This window comes from Podarcis vaucheri (genome assembly GCF_965113315.1).
Source record: "Podarcis vaucheri genome assembly, chromosome: 16".
NCBI lineage: Eukaryota > Metazoa > Chordata > Lepidosauria > Squamata > Lacertidae > Podarcis > Podarcis vaucheri.
Window position 1 is genome coordinate 18154950 of NC_138754.1, and position 26904 is coordinate 18181853.

The following is a 26904-nucleotide window of genomic DNA, read 5'->3' on the forward strand; positions in this document are numbered from 1 at the left end:
CCCTCAGACCTTGTGGGGGGCCGGACTATATTTTTTGGGGGGGATATGAATGAATTCCTATGCCCCACAAATAACCCAGAGATGCATTTTAAATAAAAGCACACATTCTACTCATGTAAAAACACACTGATTCCCACACTGTCTGCAGGCCGGATTTAGAAGGTGATTGGGCCGGATCCAGCCTCCAGGCCTTAGTTTGCCTACCCATGCCATAGAAGAAGAAATTATAGAAAAACACAAATGTAGCAATCCACAAGCGGTGGAGAGCCTTCCACAATGTGCAATGGCGCGGAAAGGTTCAGTCAGCAATCTGTGCTAAAAGGGGTTGGGGGTGGGACAAGTGTGGCCCTATTTGGAGGGGATGTTAGATCAGGAGGGGCAGAGGTAGTTGCAACAATCATAATAACATGAACAGGATACAGCAGCAGCAGCAGCAGCAGCAGTGTTTTCATGTGTATGTGTGTGTGTGTGTGTGTGTGTGTGTGTGTGTGTGTGTGTTGCAAGATCATCCAGGCTCACCCTAGGCCTGCCAATCCTCAGAGCAATGTGACTGTTAGAACCACGAGTTTCAGTCTCACTGATCAACTTCCTTCTTGCAAAGGGAGAGACAGAAGTGAAACCAACAGATGGATGAATGTTGGAAGGGTGAGAGGTAAAAACAATGTTTGTGTGTATGCGCTTTGCGGGTGGGTTGAAGAGAACGAACACCCCTCAGAGGGGCCACAAACATTAGTGGTCAGAGTGTTATTGATAGATTTTAAGAGCCTTGCTGTAATACTGCATGCGGGGGTGGGGAGCCAAAATCCCCTTTTCCGTATCACAATTAAAAAAGCATAGGAGCTCAATCCTCTACGAAGCATCTGGTCACTCTGCTGGCACAGGCAGAAAGGACTTGTCAAGAAAGACTTAAGCGACCTGGTCAAAAGTTAAAATGAACCAAATGACGTTTTGTTGTTGTAGGTCAGAGTCCTGGACCCAGGTCATCAAAAGTTGACAACTTGTACAATTCATACGTTTTTATGTATGGATTGCCCCTAATGTGAAATATCAGGGCGGCATATACAGAACATCTTTGAGACACCTGAAGCAGGTTAGTAGCCAAGATGCCTGCCTAAACTCTGCAGGAGAGTGTTTCTCCGCATAGGGCTGGCAACACTCAATGCCCAATTTCTAGTTGACGTTAGTGGGGTTCCTGAAACATGGGGGGGGGCAACTAACAGCACTTCCCCCAGGAGATGTCAGTGATCAAGCTGGGATATAAGAGCTTACTTAGGCAGTCCTTAATGGACCCCAGATTTAATCTGTTTGTGGCTTTCTATATCATTATAAAAACCCTGAACCTGGCCCCATAGCATATGGGCAGATATTTATGCAGAGGTGTCATATGCTGTCGGTTGTCCGTTCCCATCAACAGTCTAAAGACAAAGATGAATCCAGGAGTACCCCCAAGCTAAATATCTGCTCCTTCAGAGGTGGTGCAACCTTGTGTCTGGAATAGGCAATTGGCCTATCTTCTGGACACAGGAGCTATCTACCCACCTTCCCTGGATTGTAGCTCAAGCAACTTTGCATTCCTGAGAAGAGCGTAAGAAGAGCCCAGGGCCTGAGGCAAACAGGGATCTTTCTTTTGTGAAGGGAATACCTGATCAAATTGGCACACACAGCAAAATTGTTGTTTGAAGTTCACTATCAAGTTCTCCCCCCCCCAACCTCCCACCGCGAAAGAAAACTGGGTCATAAAAGGATGTTTTTCACCCAAGGCTTGGATTTAGGATGAGCAGGCGGCACCCCTCAGCCTAGTAAACAACAGAGGACCTGCATGTACAGAAGCAACCACATCAGACAGATGGGGCCTGGGGGGGTGTTCCCCACTTGGAGCAGACATTTTTGCCCTTCCCAGGCCAACCTTCTGACCTTCAGGTGCTAGGTCACACCTAATCCTAGTTCACATCCCCTAGCGCCAGTCCCAGCAAGCACCTTAGGCTGGAAGGCACCCGTCCCCAGCTCCAGATTTGGTTACAGACGTTGTCACCACCCCCCTCGCCACTGCCACCTCCCGAGCCTGTCCCTGGCAGCATCAGAGGTGGCGAAGGCAGCCACGCTCACTCGCCAACTGCGCTCACGATCCTGCCTGCCAAGTCTCCGCACTGCCCTCCCGAATTCTCATCTCATTTCTGACCTACTTAACGGCAAAGATTGCAGCGGCATTAATGATTTAGAAGCCTCCGGCTAAGCGCATGCCAAGGTAGGCTGCGGCGTTATATAATACTGTCGTTATCTGCCACGCAATGGCACCTACGAGGAGGGAGCTGAGCACCCGCTGGATTTACAGGTCTTTGGTTGCTGGTCTGGAACAGGCTTGCCTTACAGATGGCCAATTCCCACGTAGGCGGAGGTGTCACTTCTCACATATCACAGAGTGAACCTCTTCCCCCACCCTAGGCCACTGAACACACTGCAAGCAAACAGGCAAGAACAGTGTGTGTGTGTGTGTGTGTGTGTGTGTGTGTGTGTGTGTGTGTAAAAATATCCCAGGAGGTTTGAAGGCATGGGAAGGAAGCCCTCTCCCATTTAGAAGGTGGGTGTGGGAGGTAGCAGGTAACCTCAAGTAAAGTTTTGTTTTCCAGATACCTGAGAGCAAAGCTGCAAAATCGAAATGATGAACTTATTCTGCATAACAAGCTGGATTTAGCAAATTACAAGTTATGTATATTTATTTAGCTTCCATCATGTATCATGTTTGATAGGAGGGGTTCCAGCAAAGAATTATGTCTTCTGTCCCGTTCTGCCAATGCTAGTGTCCCTACTTTGGCTTCAGAGAACACAGCAGGTGCTGCTCATATATTTTTTGAAACTTCTAACAGCATCCATGAGGGCTAAAAGCTTGCTTGGGTTCTTTCAAATGAAAAGCACGATTCTCAAGCTGCTGAAGTGGGAAGCTATTGCAAGAAACGGAATAGAGGTTAAACTGAACAAAACCTGACAAACCACCACCACCACAAAAAAAACCCCAGAAATGGGAGGTATTATTTTGGGAAGGAAAGCTGTGTATTGACGCTGGTCTCCCCCTCCCAGCTCCTTTCAAAGCGGGAGAGAAAGCCAGCAGGTTGGAGACAGCATCCAGAGATGGTCAAAAGGGGCTCAGGAAGTAATGATCAAGCTATAGAGCTTTCCTTCCTTCTCTGGCTCACCTACACACAAACACACACTTGCCCTTCACATGAGTCAGCAACTTTAAAGAAACACTTCAGGCAGCAGGCCCCCACGCCTCCTGCGCAAACACCCTGCTCCCAGGTTGAGTGACAGCTGGGCCTGTCATCATCCCCATGGAAACCAAACACACACATACAGAGAGCTCCCCAAAAACTGTTTGAAGCAGAACCTCTCCTGGCTGGGGGGCAAAACACACAAGTTCAAGTCCCTCTCCTCCAAAGTCTTTGAAAACTGCCAGGAGGGGCAAACTGCTGGATGAGGTTGGAGGGAAAGCAGAAGGGTGGACATAGCCAAAAGGAGGCCACTCCAAGTGGCTTACTTATCATATCAACACAAAATGTGTCCTGCTAAATCAGGCCAAAGGCCCACTGAGTGCAAGATCCTTTTCGCACAGCGGCAAATCTAAATGCCTCTTCTGGGAAGCTCATCGTTCAGGCCGGAGACTGAGATCCACCTTCTGGCGGTTCCCTTGTTGCAAAATGTGGTTACAGGAAACCAGACAGAGGGCCTTCTCGGTAGTTGTGCCCACCCTGTGGGATGCCCTCCCATCAGATGGCAAGGAAATAAACAACTACAGTGATGCCCCGCAAGATGAATGCCTCGCAAGATGGACAACTCGCTAGACGAAAGGGTTTTCCGTTTTTTGAGCTGCTTCGCAAGACAAATTTCCCTATGGGCTTGCTTTGCAAGACGAAAAACGAAAACGTCTTGCAAGTTTGTTTCCTTTTTAATACAGTTTTAATAACCGTTAATACAGTTGCGACTTGACTTCGAGGAGCAACTCATAGAACGCGGTGTGGTAGCCTTTTTTGAGGTTTTTGAAGACTTTGGTGATTTTTGAAGCTTTTCCAAAACTTCTTTTAAACTTTTAAAACTTTTTTTTTTGGGGGGGTTGGATTTTGGGTTGGGGTGTTTGGAATTCAAGGACTTGGTGTTGGGGAGGGGTTTGCAAGAATCTGGAAGGTTGTGCGGTTTTTTTCTGCATTTTTATTATTTTCTGTGACCATTGGGCCACTCTGCTGTTTTTTTAAAAAAAAATCTGGATTTGAATTTCTGTGTGGTGGGTGGCTGGGGGAACAGTTGGGGAGGGGGTTCTTCAGCAAGAAGCAATGAGTGGAAGAGGAACCTTCTTCGAGTTGTCCCCCAGAGTCTTAGTATCTGACTTTTAGAAGGCAACTGAATACGGAAGTTTTTTTATGTTTGATGTTTTACTGTGGTTTGATAACTGTTGAAAGGCGCCAGAGTGGATGGGACTACCCAGTCAGATGGGCAGCATATAAATTTATATTATTATTACCCAAACAACAACTCTCCCAAGGACTATAGTCACACTTTACATTTAAACCGCTATGATACTACTTGAAGTGGTCATGCCTTCTCCCAAAGAATTCTGGGAACTGTAGTTTGTTAAAGGTACTGAGGGTGTCTAGGAGCTCCCTATCCCCCTCATATGAAGCTAGAGTGGCTTAAACAATCAATCCCTCTTCAAAGGGAACCCTGTGAATTATAGCTCCATGAGGGGACTAGAGGCCTCCCAATGTCTCTCACACTTAACAAACTACAGCTCCCAGGATTCTTTGGGGAAAGCTACTACTGTTTGCAGGGCAACCACAGTGCTTTAAATGTATGGTGTGAATGTGGCCAAGGTGTTATTCTCAGCAACAGAAATGCAAGACAGCCACTTCCTCCATGAATTTGCCTAATCCCCTTGTAAAGCTATCCAAGTTGGTGGCCTCCTCTTGTGGGAGGAGGTTCCATAGGTGAGCTACGCCCTGGGTGAAGTTGTTCTTTCTTGTGCCTGCCTGCCATCCCCTCACATGCCCCATGCAGTGGTCATTTCACCTAACCCAGGAAGTGGGGGGGGGGTTTATTTGCTTTTAGTTTTAAAGGAAGGGTTTCAAAAGGTTAGGCGAAAAGGCGTTTGGAGGAGAGAGGCAGCAGCTGCTAGCATTCCTGGGGAGGGGAGCTGTGAACATGAGCTGGGCGGCTCTGAATCACCTCACAGCTTTTCTAACCACAGCCTATCCACATTGCCAGGGCCGCGGCAGTCAGGCACACCTGCCAAGCCTTGCAATTGCTGCTTAGGCCACAAAATGGAGCTGAAACAGTGGCACCAGAATTTTTGGGCAGGCGCAGAAAGGGTAAAGTATATTTCTGGGTGGGTGAGTTGTGTACCATGTGTTAAAGCTTGGGTAGGCAAACTAAGGCTCCGGGACCGGATCCGGCCCAATCGCCTTCTAAATCTGGCCCACGTAAGGTCTGGGAATCAGCGTGTTTTTACATGAGTAGAACGTGTGCTTTTATTTAAAATGCATCTCTGAGTTATTTGTGGGGCATAGGAATTCGTTCATTCCCCCCCCCCAAAAAATATAGTCCAGCCGTCCACAAGGTCTGAGGGACAGTCGACTGGCCCCCTGCTGAAAAAGTTTGCTGACCCCTGTGTTAAAGTAACAGTATACAAGTACAAACGGCAATTATTTTGCACACGTCCAACTAATGTGTGACTGCTGACGTGTGTGGGGCCAGAAATGGAATCCCCATGCAAAATGGTTGACGCCTGTATGTTAATGCCAAGAGTCCAGCAATGGGGGGCAAACTCCTTGGTTTTTTTGGGGGGGGCATTTACCTCCTGCCCTGCCTTTTGGTGCTGCCCATGAGCTGAGGGGAAGGCAATGAGGGGAACTGGCACAACTAGCATTTGGGGGGCCACTCTAAATGGTCCCCTCCTCCCCAATTATGTACAAAACTTGTGCCAACATAACTGTTCCTACTATTCATACTTCCACAATATACTGGCCCCTGGAAAAATCAAGTGTCCTAACCACCAGGTGCAGCAGTTACATTCAGAAGTGCAGGAACTTTCCAGGGCTGCATTCACACTGCAGTTTATTCCATTTCCCTAACTGCTAATTTCCACACCATATTTGGGCTTTCACATGGCACAAAAACCACTTCTGGAAAACGAAGGGAATATAGTGCACGTTTATCACACATTTCCATGTTATTCGGTCCCAGGGGAAAAAAAATCTGTTTGCAGCCCACTTAAACTTGGAAAATCGAAGGGATAAAATGGTGAAATTTGGGGCAGTACAACAGCATACAGTTCTTTCCTGCCGTTTCCAGAGAATCGTAGAGTTGGAAGGTACCACCAAGGGTCATCTAGCCCAACCCCCTACAATGCAGGAATCTCAACATGACAGATGGCCATCCAACCTCTGCTTTAAAACCTCCAAGGAAGGAAAGCCCACCGCCTCTGGTGGGGGAATCATGGGGGAACAGAAGCAGGTATGCGCAGAAAGGGTGCGGGAATAGCGATGTTGTCCAATGACATTCATTCTTGTATCTCAGCATGATGTGAATGAAGTTTAGCGCATCACGCTGGTATATCAGTCAGAAGTACAACTGGGGCCATGACTTTAAAGTTTTGCAGGGCTTTTGAAGGGAAAATGTTGGTGGTCATTTCTATAACTTCCCTCAACCTGCTTTGGAATCCAATATGGGAGGGGCTATTCTGGAGTAAAGGAATGTAGGATACCATGGGATCATTTCCAGGTGTCAGGATGTGGCTGTGAGCTTTGGTTTGATTCCTTGGTGTCCGCAAGGGGCACACAGCTATATACGGTATTTGCCTGAGAGATTCCACTCTTCCAACTATACTTCCTAGAGCCCTGGCATTGCCAATTTTCCCTCTTGATCAAACCAGTGCAATAGCTCAATGGTACTATCTGCTTTGTGTGCAGAAAATCCCAGGGGTTGATCCCTGGCATCTCCAGTTAGGTTGAGAGAGACCCCTGCCTAAAACCCTGGAGAGACGCTGCCTAACAGTGCAGACAGTACTGAACTAGATGGATCAATGGTTTGACTCAATATAAGGGCAATTTCCTATATTCCTACATCTCCTGCCTCTGGGATCCAGCCCTAAACTACCAAGCTACACTCCCTTACCTGCCAGGAATCACTCTCTCATTCCCAGCCTCTGCTCCTTGCATCTGAGCCTCCAGAAACTTGACAACCCTCCTTTACAGGAAATCAGCTTTCTCTAACCTGATGCCCTCCAGTGCTGGTTGGCACTGATGGGAACTGGAATCCAAAATATCAGTACAACTTCCACCGGTCCCAGCCATTTTTGGACAATAACTCCCATTAGCCCCAATACAACTCCCAGCGAGCATGTACATCTTTGGGCTGGGGCTGATGGGGTTGCCAGGTCAGAAGTATGCCAGATCCTGAGATATCAGGGCCCAAACCGGAGACTTAAGAGGCCACCTTTAGTGATGTCACAGAGAGGGCTCTGGAGATGTAGGTTAATTGGGTAGAGGGAAGCAGAGGAGGGCAGACCCCCCCAAAAAAAGGTCTTGGCTATAATTTTCAGCCAACTCTTGCTGGGCTGAAGCTTGCAGTCTGCATGTACAGTCTTAACATGTTTTGTTTTGTTTTTTTATTTTTATTAAAGGCACTCCTGCTCACCTGGAGATTAAAGCCCTCCAGCCGCCCCCTGGAGGAGGCCAGGAAAACCTGGAGACTTCAGGTCAGACCTGGAGGTCTCACATCTCTAGCGGTCATCCAAAACATCTGGAGGGTACCAGGTTGGGAAAGACTTCAGTCAATAGAGAAGAGGGTGCAGGGAGGAGGAATTCAGAATGAAGGCAGACAGTTTTCTTATGGACTTTGGATGAATGAGCCAAGATGGCAACATTCATAATGTGCCAACCTGCAAACCTCAGAGAACTGGGTTTCTATCCTTGGGAGGGGGATGAAACTTTTTCATGGCGCTCCCCCCCCCCAAAAAAGCCTCTCCTTCCCAGTTTGTTCAGTCCATGATAATCACATCAACCTGGGGGGCTCTATATGCCCATGATGTACATTGCTGTTAATGCCCTAAATGGAGCTACTACAACCCACGTCATTTATTTCAGTCTTTTCTGCTGTTGCTACATGACTATATTTATCCCTGTTTTCTCACGTTCAAGCCCTGCAAGGGAGGTGGGACAGCTATTTCCCCCAGATTCTGGATGACATCAAGCTTGCAAACAAAATTTGCCTTATTTGAGGACGGGGGCACAGCTCCGTGGCAGAGCCTGAGTCTTATACAGATACAGAAGGTGCCAATCCACAGCGTTCTCAGAGAAAATAATGTCCTTTGTCCCATATAATCCAAAGGAAGCAAACCATTCCCCATCTGCACAACCAGGCTCCTTCCATCTGTAGTTTGCACCCACCCACCGTCCTGGGGTTTGGTTAGAGTTGATGCTTGTGTATGTCAGAATGGAGGCTTTTAAGAGCACAACAAGAAAGAGAATGAAAATGCTGCAAGCCAACTAAGAGCGACTCGCCTATAAAGAGAAGTTGCAGTGTTTGGGACTGGATCACGGCCATGGCCCAGCTGCCCCAGCATCATGCTCTCACAATGGCCAACCAGATGCCTGTGGGAATCTGCAGGCAGGGCCTGAGCGCAAGAGCAACTCCCCCCCCCCCCCGTGGTTTCCGGCAACTGTGGAGGCAGAGTGCAGAGCACAGACATTGTGGCAAGTAGCCATCAATAGCCTTCTCCTCCATGAGTTTTTCTAATCTTCTTTTAAAGCCATCTGAGTTGGTGGCAAGCAATGCCTCCTGTGGGAGTGAGTTCCATGTGCTGCATAAAGTAGTACTTCCTTTTATCTCTCCTGGGTCTTCCAACATTCAGCTTCACTGGATGTTGGCCAGTTCTAGTGTTATGAGAGAGGGAGAAAAAAAACCTCATATTTGCCCTTTCTCTAAACTAAAAAGTCCCAAACACTGCAGTGAGCTGCTCCATTCTCTTTTATCATTTTAGTTGCCCTTTGCTGAACCTTTCCAACCCTACAACATCCTTTTTGAGGTAAGGTGACCAGAACCATACACAGTATTCCAGTTGCAGTCACAGATTTGTATAACGGCATTATGGCATTGGCAGTTTTATTTTCAATTCCTCTGCTAACGATCCCTAACATGGAATTCACCTTTTACACAGCTGTCGCACACTGGGCACAATATGAAGGGAAATTTGATGTGAACCGTACCACTTGCATTTGCACTGTGCCCAATGACAATTTTCAAAGGCAATTTTTACACACACACACACACACACACACTCCTCTTCCTTCTTTCCTATAATTAAACTTGGCCCCTTGCCATTCTGTACTCTGCAGTCCTGGAAAGGGGGTCAGACTTTCTGCGTGCGTTCCAGCCCTAGGAATGTAGCAAAACTTTCTCAGCCAGAAAGAAAAGAACACTGTGGAGCGTTTCATCGAGATAAGAAACCCCAGGGACAAAATCCTCAGCCTCACCTGCCTTCACGAAATACATTCCCTTTGCTCCTTTCTACTCACTAGTTGGCAGGAGGTGAGTGGGGGAGTAATCTTTACATTATTACATGTGCCCTTAAAAAAAAAAAATAATGAGAAAAGGCCAATCTGAAAGGAATCTTAGAATAGCCCAGCCTGGCCAACAGTGCCAGTTTACTAGCCTACAATGATGATAATAATAATAAAATATGCATGCACAACTGCCAATACATACCTATATTGATCATTTGCACCACAACAGCCTGGGAAGGGAAGAATGAGGAGGGGGAAAGGACCGACTCTCTTCCTTAATTACAGAAGGTTCCTGTCTGTTCACCCAAGAAGATTCTCTCTCACCATAGGCGAAGGTCTATTTATAGAATCGTATTGCTCTCTTGCCAAACTATGCATGCCAGCCTGTAACTAAATAGGCTCAATTTGCAACACTCATCTATAATATTGGGGAGTAGACGCACCTTTGAAAAGAATCTCATTTTTAAAAGGGCCAGCAAGCTATGTTCTTGAAAAAAGAAGAAGCAAATAAGCATTTGGTAAAATAAAAAAACCAGAACATTTCAGCTTGGGGGTCCCCTTCAATATTTTTGTTCAGATTTGCTGACTTTTGACAAGCTACCTGCCACCCTTCTGTGGTTGATCTCTTGCCTTTATAGGGGGAGGAAGTAGCATACCAGGTTCTTGAAGGAAGAGCGATATTCCCCCATCCCCACAATCCCGAGTCTCTTTGCACAATTAAAAGCTCCAAATGTGTAACTGAGAAGCTCCATCCCCTTGGGAAACTCAATCCAGCCGGCAAGTCTGCATCACACAAGGGAATGACACTTGCTGTCACTTTGTGCATTTATATGTCCAACCTGGCCTTGCTGGATGAAACCTGGAGCTGGCTTATTTAATGTATTTATTTAATTTATTTAATTATTATTATTATTATTATTATTATTATTATTATTATTATTATTATTATTATTATTGATATTCAAAATTATGCCAGATCTTGAGTGATCAATGCTTCTCAAATATATAGTAAACAGGGTGATGGATTTTCTGGCTACATATTCCAGCTCAATCAGGACATAGATTTCAGTGGCCCTAGAGCAGCCTTCCACAATCCAATGCCTTCCAGAAGCTGTTGGATGTCAAACTCCCATCAGCCAGCATGGCCAACTGCCAGGGATCAAGGGTGTTGGAGCTGTAGGGCACAAGATTGCAGGAGAATACATTATGCCATTACACCTAATTGAGTTATCCTCTATGAATTTGTCTAGGCAAGGTGGTTCTGTGAAACTTCCATGCTAAGAAACAGTCTAGCTCTGAATACCAACTGCTGTGGAGCAACAGTGGGGGGATGTCTGTTGTCTTCCTGTCCTGCTGACTGACCTACCATCTACATCCAGTTGGCCCCTGTGGAAGACTAGAGAGGCCCACCTTGGTCAGATACAAATAATACAGAGGTGTGTGAAATTATGGAGAAATGGTTTTCTCCAGTGTTCGCAAGTCCCATTTTGCGACAGGGAATTTCATTACCACAAACAGTTTCTGAGCTCTGGGCACAGCACTGCGCCTAAGATTTCAGATTAAAACTGCAGAGTGGAAGGAAAGGAGGGCCTTTTTCTGCCTCCCCACTTCCAGACACTCTCTGAAGACTGAAGAAGAGACCCTCTTAAGAATATTAGGGGGGTGGGCAAGGGAAGGACTAGACCATGTGAAAAATAAACATAAGATTTTAGCTGCAGTTCTTTCATTTCTAGCTTTATATTCTTGTTACAAAAAAGTGCACCTAAACATTCCATTGTTGCGCCCATAACCTAGGTTTAAGGTGCCATTTAGAACCTAGCTTTTGTATCTCAGTTTCTAACACTGGCTTTCTCCCTCTCTTATAACACCCGAACTCAGAGCCATCCAATGAAGCTGAATGCTGGAAGATTCAAGACAGACACAAGAATGTACTTCTTCACACAGTGCATAGATAACATTATGAAACCCGCAGATCTAGAAGATCTGAATGAGGCATGTGGTTAAATGTAAATTAGGTGAGTGATTCTATTTGTCTGTGACCCAATAGCAATTACAAAAAAATGGGAATAGTACGAAGACCTACAATCAAATTTGCATTGAATCTAAACCCCCTGCTGGGACAACCACCAGGGAAGCAGGGACAAAACATAGCACCAATAATACTGCTAATATATAAAGCTAATAATTATCAGTGGGGACGCGGGTGGCGCTGTGGGTTAAAGCCTCAGCGCCTAGGGCTTGCCGATCGAAAGGTCGGCGGTTCGAATCCCCGCGGCGGGGTGCGCTCCCGCTGCTCGGTCCCAGCGCCTGCCAACCTAGCAGTTCGAAAGCACCCCCGGGTGCAAGTAGATAAATAGGGACCGCTTACTAAGCGGGAAGGTAAACGGCGTTCCGTGTGCTGCGCTTGCTCGCCAGATGCAGCTTTGTCACGCTGGCCACGTGACCCGGAAGTGTCTCCAGACAACGCTGGCCCACGGCCAATAGAGTGAGATGGGCGCACAAACCCCAGAGTCTGTCAAGACTGGCCCGAACGGGCAGGGGTACCTTTACCTTTACCTTTAATAATTATCAGTACAAATTGAGAGTAACAACATCAATACAGTATACTATTGCAGATGGTCCTTTTTGCAGTCCACATCTTTAGAGAATTGCAGCATTTTTCTTTCTTTAGCTGCAGCTGCAAAACTGTATATTAGGTAGCTTCTATAGCATAGAGATGGGGAACCCTTTTCAGAATAAGGGCCACCTTCCCTTCCGAGCAAGCTTCCAGGGGAAGCAGGATGCGTGTTCAGAGTTCAAAGACAAAACCCAGCCTGGCAAGGGCCAGAAAGAGAAGTTCAGAGGCCTGCTTTTGCACCCTAGGGCAGAGATTCTCCACCCTTGCTTTAGCAGGAGATGATTACAGATCCCACCACATTGCAGAATGTTAGACAAGATGGTCTCCACAGTGCCTCACAGCGCTATCCTTTTCATTTAAACACTGAACAGTTGCAGACAAATGTGTGTAACACGATAATGCCAATCTCAAATGCCAGGTTTTGGAAAAAGCGAGCCTGTCACTCGTTTCCACCTCCATCTGTCAGAATACCAGAAGTCCTTTCGATTCCCTTCTGGAATATTACCTCTCTCAGGTTTTAGATCCTGGAACAAAACCTACAGCACGGAAGGCTGCTAGCCTGCCGCCAACTCCACTAACGCCTGCTAAATGGAACTCATAACTAGATAACGAACTTACAACAAGATGCTAATTAAGGATTAGCAAAACAGCACAGGGAAGAGATTAATGGCTGGCCATTTGCGTCCAAACACTTTTGACACTGGCAGCCAGGTGAAAAGCAGCCAGGCCTTCAACCCTGAGGAGGGGGCACTTTTATTCCAAGGGGACGCACAGTGCCCCTTCCAACCACAAAATGCATTTAATTGCTGTGCCCTGCTGCTTGCCCCTCGGCACCCAGCAATTCAAGGCAGAAGAAGTCTCATCATGGAGTCCCCATTCACAGCTGAAATATCCAAGATCAAGATTTGAAGAGAAGGTGAGCTACAGTCACCTACGGGAGTGCAAAAATGAGCTGTTATCCTAGTAAAGGTCCCACTGGGAACATGATATCCTCAGGCAGCTCCTCCCCCTTCCTGGTCACCTGCTGGCTCCCAGGGTCCTCTCCTGGCTTCTCCCTACTCCCATGTAGACCCCAAGAATAAAGGCCCCTGGTGGTCAGATGAGCTCTATGCTCCTTCTCCGAAATGACACCATCTGCACCCTGAGGAGGCTGGCAGTGAAAGGGGGAGCTGCCGCTGCTCGCTTAGCGTGATACCAGGTTATTTGAGGTCTCCTGTTCTGCCAGAAGCCACACTCCACGAGGTCCCTCCTCTGCTTTGAGGAGATTCCCCCGGGGGTCCTGGTCAAGCTGTGTCACCACTATACTGCACTATCATTCTACCTGCCTCTCTCTAATGCTAGAAGATCCTCTTTGGAGATGGGGTGAGGTGACCAGTCCTAGACCCTATTTTCCTTAAATATGGTTTGTATATAATCGTTTCACAGAATCTACATAGAATCATAGAATTGTAGAGCTGGAAAGGACCCCAGGGGTCATCTAGTCCAACCCCCTGCAATGCAGGAATATTTATTTCCAATCCCTTCCATCCAACACAATTTGAAGTGACATATATTTTCTGCCCACAAAGAACTATCATGGGACTGGAGTGTACAAATGCCCACAATCTCTAACAGCTGTAAAGGTAAAAAAGGTAAAGGGACCCCTGACCATTAAGTCCAACCCGACTCTGGGGTTGCGGCACTCAGCTCGCTTTATTGGCCGAGGGAGCCCGTGTACAGCTTCCGGGTCATGTGGCCAGCATGACTAAGCCGCTTCTGGCGAACCAGAGCAGCGCACAGAAACACTGTTTACCTTCCCGCCGGAGCAGTACCTATTTATCTACTTGCACTTTGATGTGCTTTCGAACTGCTAGGTTGGCAGGAGCAGGGACCGAGAACTGGGAGATCACCCCATCGCAGGGATTCGAACCACTGACCTTCTCATCAGCAAGTCCTAGGATTTGTGGTTTAACCCACAGCACCACCTGCGTCCCTCCTAACAGCTGTGGCCTTATGCAAAAAACCCCCATGAAACTACCACTCTCAAGTGCATAGCCCACCCACCCCAATGTGTTGGACTCAAACTCCCACATTGCCAGTTTGGACTCCCATCAGCCAGCACAGCTGGGGCTGAGAAGAGTTTCCCTCCAAAACATCTGAGGGGCACCATGTTGGCAATGGTTTCCATAATACAACAGGTGTAATCAAAACGGAAGGGAGAGGAAGAAGACTGAGAAGCTGCAAAAACTCTGCAGCAAATGACACGAAAAAGTCTGAAGACAGTCCAGCTGTTTACTGGTGACGCAAATGGGTGTAGAAACAATTATCTTGAAGGAATTAATTCCCCACCCACCCTGCAAAACCATCCTTTTCTTTCTTATCAAATCGGGATCCAGGACAGGCTGTTCCTCCCTCGTTCCCACTGACCAACTGAAAACAAAAACAAACAAAAAAACCTTAAGAAAGCCAGATGCAAAATACAATCACTAGGAATTTAAGATTTTAATCTCATTAATCAACAGGCATTAAGGGCCAAAAGCAATAACCGCTCTGAGGACAGGAGAGAAGAAAACAGTGGGGAAATAGCACACTGTTGTGGCTGCGCCTGTTGAGAGGATTCAGTATTCGTCGTCCGTCTCAACAGGACAGGGGCCATTAGGATGGGACCTCTTTGCACTAAACATAAGGAAAGCCTGCTGGATCAGGCCAATAGCCCATCTAGCCCAGCTTGCTGTTCTCATAGTAGCCTCTGGAAACCCACAAGGAGGATTTGAGAACTCTCCCCTCCTGCCAGCAACCAATTCAGAAGCATTTACAGTCTTCAAATGTGGAGGCACAGAATGAAAGTTGGCTTGTTTTAATTAGTTTTTAGCTTATCACTGATTCTAATTATGATCTGTATGTCTTAAATAGCTGCTTTTACAGATGAATTTATTGTTTTACACTTTTTTTGTAACCTGCTTTGAGGTTTGTTTGTTTTTTACTAACAAGACACATATAAATTTCTGAAATGAAATAAACAAGTAAAAATGAATAAGTATCCCCCAAAGGGCAAAAATAGAGAGGGATTTTTTTTCCAAGGGCAGGAACCAGAAAATGGAGAATCCCCTTGGTTAATTGGGGCAGCTGGAGCCACCTCATACACTGCATAGGTCAAAATGCTCATCATCAGCTTTCAAACTGAGAGAGGCCTGCGGCCCACACAGCTATCCAGCAGGAGAGGAAGAACAGGCAGGTTAAGGGCAGTGCCTCCCCGTAGCCACAGGATCCAGCAAATATGACGACAACCACAAGTGACATGTTCACAGTGGTGCCAAAGTGTGACCGTTGACCCTCTCCTTCCAGGAAAGGTTCTCTAGCACAGGGTTGCGTTGGCCCAGCAGGAACACATACACACACACACCTACCTTTGCAAACTGGGTTTCTTCCTGGCCTTGCTCAAAGCTGCAAATATTTAAATGCCTCACTGCAACTTTTAGGGGAGTGTGTCTGTCTCCCTTCTGATGTTTTAAAGATTTGCAAGACATGTCTGAGAAATTCCCCATGCCTAATCAAAACTGTTGTTGTTGTTGTTGTTGTTGTTGAAATCTAGCGACAATCAAGTGATGCAACAGAAGACCTCCCTCAGGTCATTTCACTAGCCTTGATTTAATTATTTGAACTTCTCTCAGAATTGAGGGGGAAACCCCAGATTTGGCCTAGATTTCTCCATAAGGGCAATTTGGGTGGCAATAAGCAGCTCAAAGATACACCAGCAGCCTGGTGTACTTTGTTCCTGGATCTTACCCTGAGAACAGACTCAGAAGGGCTCCCCAAGGCTTTAGAAGCTACACCTTGCTCAGAAATAGACTCGCTCCATGAAACACCACCCAGGTCTTTGGCTGGTAGGCCTACACCCCATTTTAGACACCCAAGTCATCAGGGCATAGAGGGAGGTTGAGAACAGCAGCCAAGCTAGTGTTGTTGTACATAAACATATACAAGACACACACAAACAGAAATATAGATAGATATGTGTATCACGCAAAAATACATATGGATAGAATTTAATTTCTATATTTATTGCATTGGTGTGCCATCTTTATCTCCAAGGGGCAAAAGCTGGCATACTTGCTTCTCCCTCTCCCTGTTTTCTCTTCACAACATCCCTGTTGAACCCTGGTCTCTCCCAGGTCCTAGTCCAACATTCTAACCCCTACACTACAACTGGGTATCATTATCACAAGAGGGTGCACACACACACACATTTTTAGTAGGTTACTATTCAAGAGTAGCCAACCAGAACAAAGAAAAGTATTTTGTTCGGGGCGGGAGGTTACAGCTGGGGGAAAGGCATGACTACTGAGGGAGGAAGATGGGTCAGCCCTGGAGATGAAGGGGTTACATTGAAAAGGAAAACAAGAAGACTCATTGCTTCCCTGAAAGCCTATAAATGCCAGTCTAAGCTTGGCTTGCCCTAAACTTAGGCAGGAACAATAAAACCTTATGGCTACTAGAGTAATGACTTGGTTGCCACCATGACCCATCAGGCATTGTCAGAAAACCTGGATTCTCACACTGCCTTAAGTAGAGAAACGTGTTCAAACTCAGCTCCAACACATCAAAGGGATGCTGTGAGGTAGATAAAAGAGCTCAGGCACTGGCATAGAGATGCAAATTTGCCAGCCCTAATTGAGATGTGTAGATAGCACATTTAGATGTTAAACGTCTCAGAAGGCAAGGCAACTAATCTCCCACCCAAATTCTCCAGAGTGGCACCATCGAGGCTCCTAGCCTCTGTGGGGGGGGGGGTGTGCCAAACTGAGTCCTTGACCCTGGGGAAATAAAGCCTAGTTTTGCCCCTGGCTATGCTGTGCTTTCACCCTTAGAGGCAGCAATGTTTCAGTTGTTCCACATCTTAGGAGGGGAGAGTGCTCTTGTGTTTGAATCCTGCTTGCGGCTTTCCCACAGGCATCTGGTTGGCCGCTGTGAGAACCGGAGGCTGGGCTAGATGGGTCAGAGTGGACTGAGCCAGCAGGCCCATCTTATGTCATGCTCCTATTTATCCCAATACATTCAACAAATTCTGCTCCATATCAATTCAACGGCCACCTTTCATTATCCCCAAATCATCTCAAGTTCTTTTTTTCTCTACTACCAAATTGATACCCTATTTCAGTAACCAGGATAAGCCTCTCAACTCTTCCCCCACACCCCGGTTCGTCACCATCCCAAAAACTCTTGGGGCAGCCAGAAAAAGATTTGGGGGCCTTAGCAACCTCCTTGACCCCTGCACATGATAAAAAGCTAGTTTAAGGGCTCTCTTGAAACCTACGGCTTTCTACAGCTCTGTGCTAGGGTTGGGCGATATCAGCTTTTCAACATTGTAGTATATCACCAGCCAAACATCGCGATCTGACAATATACTGCAATGTTGAAAAAACAAACTGCATTGGCCTCAGCCTGCAAGGTGCTGGGTGATCCACCCCACACATTTAAAGAATATTCAACCCACAATTAAAGCACACAGCTTCCACCGCAAAATCCTGAGCACTGCTGTTTGTTAAGGATGCTGGGAACTGTGGTGGGGAAACTACCGCTCCCACTGCTCTTTGAGGGAAGCCATGTGCTTTAAATGTACAGTGGGCAGGCTTTAAACGTATAGCATATGTCAAGGCCCTCTCCACATTGGCAAGACACATTTCTATTTAAGTGAGAGTCATTTGTTTTAAATTTGCATCTATACGCAGAAATCAGTACTTGCAAATGTGCATCCTCTTTTTTTTGGGGGGGGAGCAGACCCTATTCTTTTTTTGCAATGGGCAAGCAACCTCACAATGGGACCATCATCCCTCATATCTGAAGGCAGTAAGCTGGCTTAGGGGGCACAGAATAGGCCCTGCGTCCGCACAAACAGACACACTGCTCCATACATGGATACCTCATTACTGCTCCCTGCTGCCACCATCCCTGCCAGCATCCTCTGCCGAACAGGAGGACCGAACAGGCTTTGGACTGGCCCTTCCACCCACAGCCCAACATGAGCCACAATGGCTACACTCTCCTTCCACGGTTGGAGGCAGTAATGCTTCTGAATACCAGTTGCTGGAAACCAAAGGAGGGGAGAGGGCCCTTGTGAAAGGGTCCTGTTTGATTTACTGTTGTTATTTGCTGTCCCCTGCCCTTAAGTAATTCGGGATGTTACCATATAAAACCCCAAGCCAAAAATTACTCAACCCTCAGTGTGCTTATAAACACAGAAGATTTGCTTCATTGCTACATCAATGTCCCATTCTTCATCCAAGGATCTCAAGGCCTCATGCATGATCCCCCTCCATTTTACCTTCACACCCACCCTGCAAGGTAGATTAGGCTGGGAGACAGAGGGACTGACTGTTCCAGTGCCCATCCTGCAAGCTTCATGGCTGAGTGAGAGTTATGAAATTGGGTTTCCTTAGTCCAGCCCTTCTGGTTATTTGGACTACAATACCCAGACAGCGCAACTGTATTATTATTATTTACATCCTGCCCTTCCTGTCCAAGCAGCCTAGGGTAGCAAACAGACATTTGAAAGAAAAATGAAGCAAACTTTCAATAAACAATTATAATTAAAAACACCTGAAACCAGTTACAGTTCAAAACATTCTAAAAGCCGTTAAAAAAACTGGAAACATTCTTCCATCCTTTGGGTTGTCTAGAACAGTTTTCTTCAGCCACTAAACATCTGAATAAACAGAAATGTGTTCAAGTTCCTCCTGAAAGTTATCAATGATGGCTACAGCTCTCCTTCACTAGGGAGGGCATTCCACAACCGGGGAACCACTATTGGAAAAAGCCTGCCGTGGGTCAGCACCAACCAGGCAGCCCCAGGTGGCGGCACCACTATAAGGTCCCACTTGCTGACCAGGTCATAGAGGCTGATGGAAGTTGTAGCCAAAAACATCTAGAGGGCACCAGGCTGGGGAAGTCTATGGGTTCTGCTTCCAGATGCCAATGACTAGCCTTTCACAACCAAAAAGGGGAATTAGACAGAATGGAAGAGGGGGCGCATGGCCACACTGGGAGAACCACAACCTCCAAACTCAGAAACTGAACCGTGATAAACTTCTAATTTGGCCAACAGAACCCTAGCTGGGTTGGCAGACTTGCCTTCCCTACGTGACATGCTTATATACTGGCAATTACTGAGAGACCAAGCATCACTCATATTTTTTCAAGCACTCCCAGTGTAGCATCATAGTTAAGAACATGATGCACAAGGTTCCCGATTGAAAACTCAGCCCAGCCACACATTTATTAGGAATGCAGGAAGCTGCCTTTGTCACTGACCATAGGGGTGCATCTAGCTATGCCTTGCTTACACTGATTGGCAGCAGCTTTCTGGGATTTCGGGCAGGGGTCTTTCCCAGCCTCACCTGGAGGGGCTGGGGATTCAATCTGGGACCTTTCCCATGCAACTGCAATGGCTATGCTCTGTCTCCATGCTCAGAGGCAGAAATGCTTCTCAATATGAGTTGTGCTCCATTCCTGGTAGCTAGTTTCCCTCTGACATCTGGTTGGCCTGTGAGAAAAGGATGCTGGACTAGAAAGGCCACTGGCCTGATCCAGCAAGGCTCTTCTTATGTCCTTAACATACATGAAGGGTCCTGAGCACTGAGCATTTGTACACAGCTTGTTCTTGTATGAGTGTTGCATCTGCAAAAACAAACCCCAATCACAGTACAGTATTCCAGCGTTCGCGTTACCAACCCCGCAAAGTTATTAACCATGGCATTTACATAGGATGGAAATCTACTGGAGAGGTGAGGTTAGATTGTCCAGCCATTTCCTGGAGGGGGGGGGGAATCCTCTAAAAATAAATATCCAAAATAAATAAATAAAAGCCCAACAAAAAGTTTCCCTCCCATTTTATTTCCCCTGTGGCCAAGACCTAACTGCTGTGAGTAACTTTTAGAAGGAAGGAGAGCAAGAGAGTTGGGCACTTTGCCATCCACAACAGCAGCTCTGGGGGTGTGGAGAAAAACAACAACAGTGTGTTTATTTGTGTGGAGGGAGGAGGGGACACAGCGGTGCCTAAACCACAGCGGCAACCCAAAATATGCTGCCTTAACACATGCAATGCTGCACCAGAACCGTGGCTGCACTGGGAAGAGGGAGAGACATTCCAAATATATAAAAGGGTCTGTTCAGATATTATGGGACGTCCAGACATACAAGGTGATGTCAGGGACTCTGGGACTTAAGAAGGCATGAAGCTCTATGTCTGGCATAGGCGAACTTGACCCTCCAGATGTTTTGGGATGACAACTCCCATCATCCCTTCCTAACAGGACCAGAAGTCAGGGATGATGGGAGTTGTAGTCCCAAAACTGGAGGGCCGAGTTTGCCTATGCCTGCTCTATGTTCATCTAGTTTAGTATCATCGACTGATTGCATTTACATCCCACCTTTTTCTCCAATGAGCTCAAGGTGTGGCAAACATAGTTCTCCCAAATCTCCTCATTTCATCCCCACAACCACCCTGTGAGGTAGGTTAGGCTGAGTGTCAGTGACTGGCCCCAGGTCACCCAGTGAGTCTTATAGCCAAGTGAGATTAGAACCCTGGTCTCTCCCAAGCTCTAGTCCATGGGTAGGCAAACTAAGGTCAGGGGGCCGGATCCGGCCCAATCGCCTTCTAAATCTGGCCCGCAGACGGTCCAGGAATCGGCATGTTTTTACATGAGTAGAATGTGTGCTTTTATTTAAAATGCACCTCTGGTTTATTTGTGGGGCATAGGAATTTGTTCATTATTTTTTTCCAAAATAGAGTCCAGCCCACCACATCATCTGAGGGACAGAGGACCGGCCCCCTGCTGAAAAAGTTTGCTGACCCCTGTTATAGCCCAACACTCTAAAACTGCAGCACATTAGCACTTCTTCAACCTGGCACCCTCCAAATGTTTTGGAACACAACTTCCACCATGGCAGTGCTATGTTGCAGTGCCAGTTTCAAGCGAGAACAAGACCCAAGAACATCTGGTGGGCCCCACAATGGCGACCTCTGAATTAGAGGAAGGGTCTTAGCTCCCTAGCAGAACACCTGCTTTGGTCGCAGAAGGTTCCAGGTTCAACCCCCCCCCCCCCCGGCATTTCCAGTTGCTGGAAACCACAGGAGGGGATAGGACTCTTGTGCTCAGGTCCGGCTCGTGGTTTTCCCCACAGGCATCTATCTGGTTGGCCACTGTAAGAACAGGATGTTGAACTAGATGGGCCATTGGCCTGATCCAGCAGGGCTCTTCTTATGCTTAACATCTGGAGGGAACTAGGTTGGCAAAGGCTGGCACAGCATCTTCCTGGCTGGCATGCTGTTGGGGGGAAGGATCCATTTCTTAGTATCTAAAAGTGTCCCTGGCATGCAATGAGGCAATATTACTTTCATCCCTATATCGCTTTGCATTTTCTGCCTGTTTGCAAAGTGCAAGCATTTAGAATTCTGAAAGACAAGAGAAGGGGGAGAAAACCCATCCTATTCTCTAGCTCCCTTCTTCACACCTTTACTGCCTGATCCCCCCACAATGAAAACATAATCCCATGACTTGTCTGGATGCCTGGCTTTAAAGAGGGTTGCCATGGGAACCAGCAGGATGCTACAGAATCAGCACCAGCTATTCTAGGGCAGGAAGAGGGTGGGAACAAGGAGGGAGGATGAACCAGGGTAGAGGATCTAGGAAAAGGGAAAGGAAATTAAATTACCAAAGTATCAAAAAGAGAAAGTCAACGGCTGTTACGGTTTTCGAAACGGCAGGGAGACGCCATTGCAGTCTGTATGACTGCTTGCAAAGGGGTTGGCAAGGTGGGGGGGGCAGGGAGAGTCATCTGCTCTCATCTCTGAAGCACGGCTGGCTTCGCTTCAGCAAGCCGCGGCTGTAGCTTCCTTGGGATTCTGACTCCAGGCTGGGGAAAAGCAATTTGAAGGGTGACCTTAGCCAAGGTCACCTGCCGCTTCCTCACTGCCTCAGTTTACAAGCTCTCTCTACATGCACCATCATCATGGCACTGACCTTCTTTCCTTAAAGTGCTCCGAGGTCCTTGACTAAAAAGCCTTACGTAAGTGAGTGAGCGGAGGAGCGAGCGAGCATTACCTATTATTTATGATGTATACTTGAGGGTGCGAGCAGCTCTGAAAGGAGGCAAGGTCAGGCCAGGGTAGCCACACCACCCCAGGGCCCTTTGGAGAGAGTGCTCTGCTTCATCTTAAGAGGTCAGATCTCCCCGGATGCCCTCTGGGTCCTACAGTGCAGCTTCTTGCTCAAATTGGAGGGGGGTGGCTGCTCATGCTCTTTACCAGAGCTGTGGGGGTGGCTAAGTTCCGTGCAGGGATTCTAGCTTTGGGCTAGGACCTGAGAGACCCGGATTCAAATCCAGTGAATCTCCATGGATGACCTTGAGCTCAGTCAGTCACCGTTTCTCAGCCTAACCCACTTTGCAGGTTTGTTGCGAGGATAAAACAGGGAGACCACCTTGAGCTCTTCGGAGGAGATGCGGGATATAAATTTAATAATCAATGAGTAAGTGGCAAAGGCTTTCAACTTAGGAGCAACACCCACCAGCACCAAAGTCTACTGTGTCTCCGCAAGTCGGATATACACTTTCCCAAGCTGTAATATCTAAATTGCCTGCCCCAAGGAGATATGCTACCGTGCTCATGAGAAGTAAGTTAGTGGTATAATTTACTAAATGGAAACCTGTTTGTGAAATAATCTCCCCTTGCAGGTACATCAAGCAGAGACATTGTCATCATTCCAGCACCAAGTGAAGACATTCCTCTTGACTCCAGCTTCTTGGATTCTTAATTAGGAACATAGAAAACCAATTTATACCAAGTCAGACTGGTGGTTCCTTAGCTCAAGACTGTTTACACTGACTGGCAGCTGCTCTCCAGGGTTTCAGGGAGGGGGCCTTTTCTAGGCCTTGCCTGGAAATGACATTGGGGTTTGAACCCGGGGCCTTCTACATGAGAAGCAGGTGGCTCAGCAGCCAAATTATCTGCCCCAAGAAGACATTCCCTGTTGCAACTCATTAGGTGCCCTCATGCCAAACCCCAAAAGCAAGCATAAGAAAGGCTTTTCCTTCAAGATCCATTCAGAAACCCAAGTGCTGCATGAACACTGGAAGTTTGGAAAACACTACGACAGAGTTCCACAATACAGCCCCCTCCTCCAATGCATGTACAGTTCCATTCAAGCACAGCTGGGCTATCGTGAAATCCCAAACGCACCCCTGAACTGTGAGAGGGCAGGAAAAAATTAAGAAGACACCCACAGAAAACCCCTTGCAAAGAAAACTGCCTAGCCTGTTCAGCAAAGATCATACAGGAAGCCAAAGGTCTCCCGTTCCCATCAGTGCCTCAGCCCATTCTCCCTTGCAGTTCGGTCTTGGAGCACCTACATCAGTCTCCACCAACCTCATGTCCTCCAGATATTTTAGATAGGGTTGTCATAATCCCAAAAGTGAAAATCAGGACAAAGTTGTTGAGCTTTCTTTTCTTTTCTTTTTGTCAACATCTCCAAAAAACATCTCCATTTCTATTGCTGTAATTGATTTTTAAAAAATTATTATGATTTCATTCCTATCCTGCCTTTCCTCCGAAGAGCTCAGGGTGGCAAACATGGTTCTCTTTCTCCCCATTTTCTCATTGCAACAACCCTGCGAGGTAGGTTAGGCTGAGAGACAGTGACTGGGCGACCCAGTGAGCTTCATGGATGAGTGAGTACTAGAACCCTGATCTCCCAGTTCCTAGCCCAACACTCTAACCACTATAACACACTGCCTCTCTTTATTGTACTGTTTTCATATTTTTTCTTTCATATTAATATTTTGCTCACTGCTTTGGGGGGCCTTTGGGCCAAAAAGCAATGTATAAATAAACCATGACCACAAGCATTATTGCTCCTTTTTTTTACTGCTCGCTCTTCGTTTAAAAAATTCCAGAGGGGTTTACAGTACTAAACTAATAAAACTAAGCTAAAATAAGAAATACCAAACTCTACGTATCATTAAAAATGGCATGGGCATGAAACAACAAATACATTTAATAATTACACTAAGCAGCAGAAAGGGAGAATTTAAAAATGTACTACACACCAGAAAGAAGCCCATTGATAATATAAGGTTGCATATGGGTTTTGAGAATACTGTGACCTACTTGAGAGCATTTTGACTTTGTAAACTGGTGACACTGTATAAATGAGAACCAGTGCCACGTAGTGGTTAGAGCGTCAAACTAGGGCCCAGGAGATCAGGGTTCAGGGGTGTCAACTTGAATAACTTTTTTGGGGGGGTGCAGATTAGCTCCGCTCCACATAAATCAATCACAGGACGCAGCGTGCACACGCCATTTGAATGGCATTGCCCATTAACTTTGGAGGGGCCCAGCTACCTCAAATATTTTATTGGGGGAGGGGAAGAGACCTCAGCCCCAAGGAGTTGGCTCCTATGCTAGGGTTTGAATCCCTTCTCTGCTATGAAACTCAATGGGTTGTTGTGGGAATCAAACCGTATACACCACCTTGAGAAAAAGGTGGGATATAAACGCAAACATTAAATAACACTGCAGAGAGGGGCAGGGGAATAGTGACCACCGTCTACCTGATCATCACCTAGCACAGCAACTTCCAACCTGGAACCCTCCAGATGTTTTAGATGTAACTCCCAGTCTCCCACCAGCTTCAACCAAGGCACCCTGTTGGCCTAATGCTCTAGCGCAGCGGTTCTCAACCTGTGGGTCCCCAGATGTTGTTGGACTACAACTCCCATCATCCCTGAGCTCTGGCTTTTCTAGCTAGGGGTGATGGGAGTTGTAGTTCAACAACATATGGGGACCCACAGGTTGAGAAAGGCTGCTCTAGAGCCTTTAAAGCACTTCTCCTAATCCTTACAACAGCTTTGTAAGATAGAATTATCCCTCAAAGGGACTGAAGACAGACAGGCCAAGGCAGAGAGAAATGGCCACATTCAGGGCCACCTAGCAGGTTCTCTGCAGAAGCAAGATTCTTCTGTGTTGCTTAATCTCTCAGCTAAGAGGCCTAGCAAGCAACATCCACCCTCTCCCACTCCAATAAATACTCCCTGGTGGGTCCCCACCTAGATCCAGTGACTCAGCAGCGTCAGGCCTTGACAGAGCAAAAAATATTTCTGCTCCCCACCCCCCTCCCATGTCCTTCCTATCCAATTGTGAGTTTGTTTTTCCCAGCTGTCTAGATGTGTCAGATTAAGGTTGTACCAACATGGGGAGGAGGCTCTGTTTATGCATTTTCAAAACAGGAAAGAATCATAGAATAGAATCATAGAATCATAGAGTTGGAATAGACCACAAGGGCCATCGAGTCCAACCCCCTGCCAAGCAGGAAACAAAGAAGGGGAGGCATTTAAAATCAGGGTACACAAAATGAAATTGAAACAGATTGCTGCAGAGGTTCATGTATGTTCGTCTGCATACTGATCAAAAATTGGGACAGCGGGGAGAAGAGACAGGGATTGGCTGCGTAGGAGGGCAGGTGCTGGTTTTCAAAGGAGGCAAAGGTCGCAGTTTCCTGACATGACACTGAACTTGCTGGCACCTTCCTGGCCTATTGATTTTGCTCCCTTCAAGACAGCCTGGGAATTTACAGGGGATTCCGCTCTTAATGTAAATTAGCGACTGAATGCGTCACAATTTCCAGTAAACGGGGTTCGCAAGAGGCAACTTTTATAGCTACGATACAGCAAAGCTACACAAGACAACTTTAATATACCGTATGTGGAAGTCTAAGATCTCCAACAGGTGCAAAATGTTAGAAGTGTTGCCATTAGGGTACCAGTGCTAAAGCCTTGTCTCGCTTGGCTCTTAACATCCAGTGGAAGAATACCATCTAGCTGGATCTAGGAAGTCACAAATGCCCTATTATTAGAGGAAGAGGCCATGGTCACCCTGGAAAACACTGTTGCAAGAACATCTCTCTGGACCAGACTTATCCAACCTGGTGCCTCCAGATGTTTGGTACTACAAAGCCTCACCCAACGCTGTTTTGTTGTTTTTAAAACTATCATTATTACTGGGGGATTTTTCAGTGCCTGTTCAATAATCCACACACATAAGAGCAACTGTGATCAGATGTATGAGTGCAAAGTTATCACTGCTGGCCACACAGTCCAGCAAAAAACATCCAAGTTTGGAAATTACTTTTACTTATTGCATTTATATCTCACCTTTTCCTCCAAGGACCTCAAGGTGGTGTACATAACTCTCCCCCTCTTCATTTTATTCTCACAACAAACCTGAGAGGTTGGTTAGCCTGAGAGTGACTGGCCCAAGATCATCCAGTGAGCTTCATTATAAAGTGGGGATTTGACCCCTGGTCTCTCAGGACCAAGCCCAAAACTCTACAACCACTACACCACACTGGCTCGTCTAATTAATACTAAAAGAGCTGGCCTTAGATTTTCCTAAAACTCCTGAGATAGCCTTAGAAACCACAAATTTTTAAGCTTCTTGTTCAGAATCATCTTTGACATAAGAGATTTCTCCCACCACCCAATATTCTCTCTCTCTCTCTCTCTCTCTCTCTCTCTCTCTCTCTCTCTCTCCTACAGAGAAAACTTAACAATGAAATTTGGCCCTCAGAAACATAACCAGAGAAATCGCCACCCTTGGGAAAACCAAGATTCTCAGTGTGTGTCTCAAATGCCAGCAAATCTTTTTGTGTGTGCCAGTCCCAAATTTAGCATTATCATAAGCAAAGTCATAATTTTAAAGGCGAAAGC

The 26904-nt window shown here is 46.7% G+C and overlaps 1 protein-coding gene and 1 long non-coding RNA gene across 5 annotated transcripts in view; one reads left to right on the forward strand and one right to left on the reverse strand.

The window, feature by feature from the left end:
- Positions 1-26904, reverse strand: part of MEF2D (myocyte enhancer factor 2D) — a 137042-nt gene that overhangs the window by 95316 nt on the left and 14822 nt on the right. The window lies entirely within an intron of this gene.
- On the forward strand, positions 10525-26227 carry LOC309521502. The gene is made up of 3 exons (XR_014214690.1): positions 10525-10984; positions 11427-11563; positions 25999-26227. It is a non-coding gene; the product is annotated as an uncharacterized lncRNA (long non-coding RNA).